Here is a 6,833-nt window from a genome sequence, read left to right on the forward strand (position 1 = left end):
AGTCTTCGAAACGGTATTTCCAATATTTTCTTTTTTCTTGCCGCAGAAAAGTGGCGACAAGATAGGAAGTGATGGGTTGTCTGTTCCTCATTACAAAACGAGTAGAGAGGGCAAAGAACCAAACTCAACCTTTGTAAGTATATAGCACGAGTGAACATTGCCACTACTCGCCTCTTCTTCGTTGTCGCATGCTGGTCTCGGTTAACATTTCGTTGTTACAAGCGGGCTCCTCCGTTTCACGATTCTCTCGCGGCGTTTCTCGCAATTATACTGCACACATCAGCATACGACGACGAAACAGCAGCTTATAAGTAGCAAATGGTTGCGCATCATTTAGATAACTCCCCACAGAATATTCTGCGAGCAACTTTCTTTTTTATTTCGTAGTATTTTTATTACAAATATAAAACGTACGTGCATAAGTTATATAGATAGCGGCCGAAACATTCACAGCCTCTCCTACAAGCTCAAAACGCTCCACGGTGCAATTAATACAACAAACATTCCTCTAAAAGGGAGGCCGAAGAATACACTTCGACAGCGTGTAAGGCCGCGAAGGCACGCAAAGGCGCGGCCACTGCTAGCGAGAACATGGAAGCACGTGGCAGCCGCCCGCGGAGTGTCACCAACTGCGCCTCGTGAAGACTCGGCAGACGACTCGACGTAGTAGGCAATTCGCGGGGCTTTTCGCCAATCGCTCTGATTGCGCATGCGCCGCGAAACTTCATGCGGCACCGGTGGTGGCGCTCTCCGCAGAGCGATGCCACCGCTCCCGTGTTCCCGCTAGTAGTGGCCGCGACTGTACACTTCTCCCGCGTCATCGCCAACTCGCACTTTCACATGTCTTCCATTTGTTGATTACGATGATGATTTCCATACTATGGCACATACCCACAGTGGGGGATTGGCCAAGAAGCGGGCGGTACGTACCGTTGCAACGCCAACTAGCTATTTCAGGTGACCGCGTATCGTGTTAAGGATGATTGTGTTAATCTGGCACATGCCCACAACGGGGAACTGGCCAATAAGCGGCCCAATACATTTAAAATAAATAGGAAGAAATGAAGAAGTGCAGGCCAATTAGGCCACATTTCGCAGGACGAATACGCGAGTGTATACACGCGCGGGCCAGTTTTGTTAACGCCGCAGGCCCACGAATGAAATCGACAATCACATAGCATTTATTTACCCGCTTCGCAGAAGCTTCGCAACATTCGTCGTCACTCCAACACGTGCGTTGGATACGTATAACTTAAATAGAAAATCTTTTTCACAGGACTTTTCGTTTTTCTTTAGCAACCGTTCATTTAGCGTTTTTGGAAAGCTAGTCGCACACCAGTCATTCTTGATTGAAAAGTTTGTTTGTAACCAAGCTCTAACGTTTTTGAGAAACTACTCGTGTATCTTTAATGGTAATTAGCGATATTGTGTTTAAAACTGATCTTTTGTCGCCGATCGTGAGCTGTCCCTACTGCACTCGTGAAGCATGTGTGATAACTGATTGTAACTAAATAATAATTCCTGCTGTAAATATTTGCGTCTGCGTCTCACTGTTCGATATTTGTTTCGATATTCGGTACTTGCTATTCGTATTCGATTCGTATACAGTAAATTCATATTCGTTCCCCTCTAAATTCCTTCTTGCAGTTCTCTCGCTAACTTGAAACCTGTATAAGAAGTCTGTATGCACATGCGTATCTGAAAATAGTTTCAATTCTTCGATACGATGCCGCGAAGGGCGGTGACGCTGGCGCGCACGCAAGTTTGTAGCTGCCGGTGAATTGATTCTCTTCCGTGCCACTCCTTGCATCGTGTGTCTTACCTTCCCGATAGCATGCTTCAACGGTAAACGTCCTCGTTGGGTTGGGTTGTTCCCAGTGGGTTTAAAGCGCATTGCTTTCTAGAAGCTGCTCAATGGCACTTACATATTCAGGAGCACATTTTGGCTGGGCCGAGAGAACTCTGATTGGATCATTCAACATCTGTTACGAAGCGCAGATTCAGAAGGATCGCGATGTCAGCTTGCTTGCAAGGCTTATACGCGAAGAGAAATTCCGCATAAAGCAATTCTCTTCCCCAGACGGAGGCCAAGGTCGGTTCACGCAGCAGAAATTGTTCCGTGTGAGGTGCCTTTGACGTCACCGGCATAACTTACCCTCTATCGGCACGTGACATGCGCCACAAGAACGCGGCTGCGCACAATGTGTCGCTGTCGCAACCAGAGCGGCTCGCCCGATCCGTGTGGCCTCGGTGCAACCAGGCGACCGAGACAAGTTGCGCAAGTGGCTGGCAGCTGATCGCTCGGCGACTCCTTTTGCAGGCGTGCGCGTGACCTTGAGCTAAGTGAATGCTTAATTGCTCTTCTCAGGACTGGCCTTTGACCTGCGGCGATTTGTATTTTCGCTCCGATTTTCTGAAGCACTGACAGTATTTCTTTCTTTCGCGCGAATATGTGAATAAATAATTTAAAAAAAAGCACTCGAAGGTACGGAGTTGAGATAGTGTAAGTCGAAATTTTGAAACAGCCTGCACAATAAAACAGAAAAAGATGTATAGATGACACATGAGCTACGTCACCTCCACTCAGAGACAAGTATGAGAGGCGAAAGGGCTCGGTGCAGCGAAATATTTACCCAGAAGAACGAGGAGAGGAAATGCCTGGTGCGGTGACTCAGTCGTAATAGCGTTCCGCTGCTGTGCGCGAAGTCACGTAGTTGATATTCGCCTCGAAGTCCGTGAGGGAAAGATGAAGGTGCGGCGGATGTCGCGAGGTCACATTACAGTATACGCAAGGCTGCGACGCTGATTGCGATGATTTAACTGTTTATCAACGTGGAATATCCAAGCGATAGAATGCATGGAAACTATATACACGGACATTTAAGACTGCGAGTGAAAAGTTACAATGATGTTACAATTTTGGTCTTCTTTCATTCCTAAACAAATTGTGATCGAACCCCTTCCAACGGCCCTGCGTGTGTACTTAAAGAGCTTCTCCGGTAACACCCTCGCCCATTGTTCGTCCAATCACACTGCGGTGCGCGCAGTGTGCGCACAACGGGGCTCCATGGTGACACTGTCCGGAGTTCCAATGTCTCGAGGTCATGGCCATAAATCCTTGCTATGCCGTGGGCATCTTGTCTCACCACCTCTCAAGACACAGGCCCCAAAAGGAAAACACTTTTACGCTCGTCGGGACATCTGGCCTGTTCGCGGAATGTTTCGGCAGGGGTGCGTCAAGAACCGATGGGTTGGCTTCAAAGCAACGACACTGCTTCCGGGAACAGAATGGCGGAAGCCCGGTCTCGGTTAGCCAGGGGCTTTAGGTTAGCCCACTTCATACGCGCTCTCCGTAAGCCACGGCTCCTCTACTATCACTCTCCGCCGCCGGGCTTGTTGTTGGACCGCGCGTCTCCTTTGATAACCGCCGCTCCTGCATGTATAGCCGCCCGCACAAACAACGCTTAATTCCGCTCATAATGAAGAAAGGAAAACAGAGAAACGCTGAACAAAAATGAAATGGTTTAAAGAAGAAAGAAACTTCAACGCAACAGTTCCACTCACAGGTTGGATTCCCAGACGCGGCGGTCGCACTCTGACGTGGACTGCATGCTGCGGAAACACTCGTCTACACCGCGCTTTAGGTGCGCGTTGAGGAATCCGGGGTGGCCAAATTAACCCGTAGTCCTCGAGTGACGGGGGCGATCCTTTCCCCCACGGACACACGCGAAACGTCTTCGCCGTCGCACCAAGAAGAAATGCGCGAAAGGCGCGGCGCACACGCGCCTGGCTACGCGTCCACGTCAGATCGTGTCGGATTGTGAAAGAGGCAAACATAGTGGTGGCAGTAGGGAAGAAAGGAAGAGGACGATTCTGCTGGCCGCACTGGATGCGGTTGACATCTGAAGATTGGCCAATAATGGGGGGGGGGGGGTAGTGGTGAAGTGGGAACAGAAACGAGAATGCACGGAGAAATAGTGAAGAGGGACTATTCTCAGTATTCACAGTATTTACAACAGCCATCATTAGGGCAATTTATTCGGACATTTCGCCTCACGCGTGCTAGAGACGCACCGGTTAGTGGGCATGAATAAGGCGAGCAAGCAAGAGAAGTCATTTGAAATATTTGTGGCCCTCAAGCTTTGTTCAGGGCCGGTGTCGAGGCCTTTTTCAAGCCAACACGCAAGTTCCTGCGCCCCGCTTCCCACAGACTTGTATGTCGATGACAGGAACATAGTCATTACGCAAGAGGAGAGAGAGAAAACCTTTATTGAAGGGAAATCGACAAAGAAGTAAGAAGCTGTATATGAAGCAACCACACATTTTTCTTTGCTGAAATAATGATGACCTGACCATTCTCTGGAGAACGACCATTTCTTGCGCATGTTATATAGATACCAACAGCACGAAAACCTTTCTGCGACGATTTACATTATATTCTAAATAACTTCAACCTTCGGTATTCTGCGCCACTTTTTTTAATGCGAAAGAATTATATGTCCCATTAAGCGAAAATCCGGCGGCTTCGTCGGCGTGACCGAGCGATGGTACCAAAAATGACCGAAGGCACAATGAGGGAAAACAAGTTAAAAAATGCTCTGATTGAGGTCGAATTTCTCAAGGATGTTCCTGTAAACAAAGTAAATTCATGGCTTTGAGAAAAAGGTTTCGTATTTTTCGGTCTGGGTGGGAATCGAAGCCGGGCCAATCGGGGTGCGAGATGAGCACGCTTCCCCGTTGCCACGGCCTGCTCCACGGTTCTGGCTGACTAAAGGCGCGCCTAGAGCGTGCGTCATCGCACACGTCACGTCCCAGCCATCTGGCTCACTAAATGTGTAGCCAGTACGTGCGTCATTACGCACGCCACGGCGCAACCAACGGGGAGGGAAAATGTGCTGCCTCCCAATCGAAAACGTCCATTAAAAACATTTCACTAACGGGACTGTAATGCTTTCACATTCCCACACTTAAGCAGTATTAAGTGTCTCTGTGGAATTTTTTTTTCTTTTGGAGGACGTTAATTTGCCTAATGTTTCGTGGGATAGTAACTGTCTGTTTTTTTTTTCTAACCGGCAAAAAGCTCATGCGATGATGCACAATATCTGAATCTCTGTTCGGATGTCACAGTCAGTACACGAACCCACCCGTATGACTTCCCCGTCATCCAACATCCTAGACTTTACTTTCACCACTGTGCCTGGCTTCGTTTCGAAAGTGATTTACCTTCAGAGCTTAAGTGATTCCTTCGTTATTACTTTCATGTCGAAAATGCAAGTATCTTCCGAGATCTAAATTTATCGTTGACTACAACCGCGCTGACATATACTCATTTACTGAGCTGGAAACGTTCACCAGCAACTACATTATTAAAGTTGATGAACGCTCTGTCGAAGAGAACTGGCAGCTGTACAAAAATAAATTGCTATATTAAACTTACTGATATATACCTAGAAGACAGATTCCTTATGTGTAACTCGCGCTCACCTTGGTTTCATAATTCCTTTAAGCGACTACGCAACAAAAAGAAACGTATCTTCTGTTGTGCCAAACAAGCCAATCTTCCGAATCGCTGGAATGTTTACCATCGTCGGGAAGCCAAGTACATTTATGCAACTAGCAATGCCAAAAAAAAATTAATGTTACACGTGCGATCCCTTTCATCATCATCATCATCACCATCATCATCATCATAATCATCATCATCATCATCAGTTTATTTTAAGTCCACTGCAGGACGAAGGCATCTCCCTGCGATCTCCAATTGCCGGGGGGGGGGGGGGGGGGGGTACGACAACCCCATGTCCCGGACCCCTCCTGGGAGCCGTTCATCCAGCCCGGACATTGCGTCGCCCATTGCAACGTCTGTGCATGGTTGCAGTCGTCGGTTGCAAGGCCTTACTCCGGAGCTCACCTGCCCCTCCCCCACTCCCCCCGGAGGAACCTTCGTCCAGACGCTACCCATCGCCGCCCATGGCTGACGCCAGCCCGCCACAGTATCCCGAAAGTGTCCGTTCGTCCAGCCCGCCACAGGTAACCCTTATTCAACCACGGAGTTTGGATCGATTTCACCGTGGCGCCATTGAATACGTCGAAGACTGGCTTGACCAGTTGTAGCGCGTCGCCAAGGTCAATGAGATCAACAAAGGCTCACCAATGTCTATTTTGCTCTTGGCGAAAGCGCTAGTACGTGGTATGAAAACCGAGAATGCAGTCTGACACCTTTACGAGTGTAAACTGACGGGACCGTGCACAACAGCTAATTGAGTTACGGGTTCAGAAATCCAACGAAACCGTCGCAATGTTCGCCGAGGACATCGCCAGTCTATGTCGCAGAGCCGACCCAAACATGACTAATGATAAGACGTTACGCTACCTTGTGCGCGGCGTGAAAGAGCAGGTCGCCGGACTGGTGCGCAATCCACCAAGTACCGTGGTTGATTTTATCAAGGAAGCTACTGCTATTGAGCGAGATCGTACTGCATTCATCAACGATGCAGGTAGTACGATCGCTTGTCCAGCAACAACGACGTCAACACCGCCGCCATAACTGTTGCCACTCAGAATTCTCTGCACGATCTGATTACGGACCTGCTTGGTCTATCTCGACGACGTCATTGTGTTTTCTGCAACATTTGACGAGCACCTGCAACGACGGAAAGTGGTTATGCAAGCCACCCGCTCGGCGGGCCTCACGCCGAAGCCAGCAAAATGTCACTTTTGCTTTGAGGAACTGCAGTTTCTTGGTCACGTCGTCAGTCATGCTGGTGTTAGTTCCGATCCTGAGAAAATTGCCGCCGTCGCACAGTTCCCTATACCGTCCGACAAGAAAGCTG

General features: G+C 48.7%; 1 long non-coding RNA gene across 1 annotated transcript; it reads right to left on the bottom strand.

Annotated features, from left to right (window-relative positions):
* Positions 1-2,612: 2,612 nt before the first annotated feature.
* On the bottom strand, positions 2,613-3,801 carry LOC142584989 (uncharacterized). Its single transcript, XR_012828995.1, has 2 exons — positions 3,565-3,801; positions 2,613-3,433 (listed from the first exon to the last, which is right to left on the bottom strand). It is a non-coding gene; the product is annotated as an uncharacterized LOC142584989 (long non-coding RNA).
* Between the last annotated feature and the right edge of the window lie 3,032 nt (positions 3,802-6,833).

The sequence above is a fragment of the Dermacentor variabilis genome, chromosome 6, assembly GCF_050947875.1.
Source record: "Dermacentor variabilis isolate Ectoservices chromosome 6, ASM5094787v1, whole genome shotgun sequence".
Taxonomy (NCBI): Eukaryota; Metazoa; Arthropoda; class Arachnida; order Ixodida; family Ixodidae; genus Dermacentor; species Dermacentor variabilis.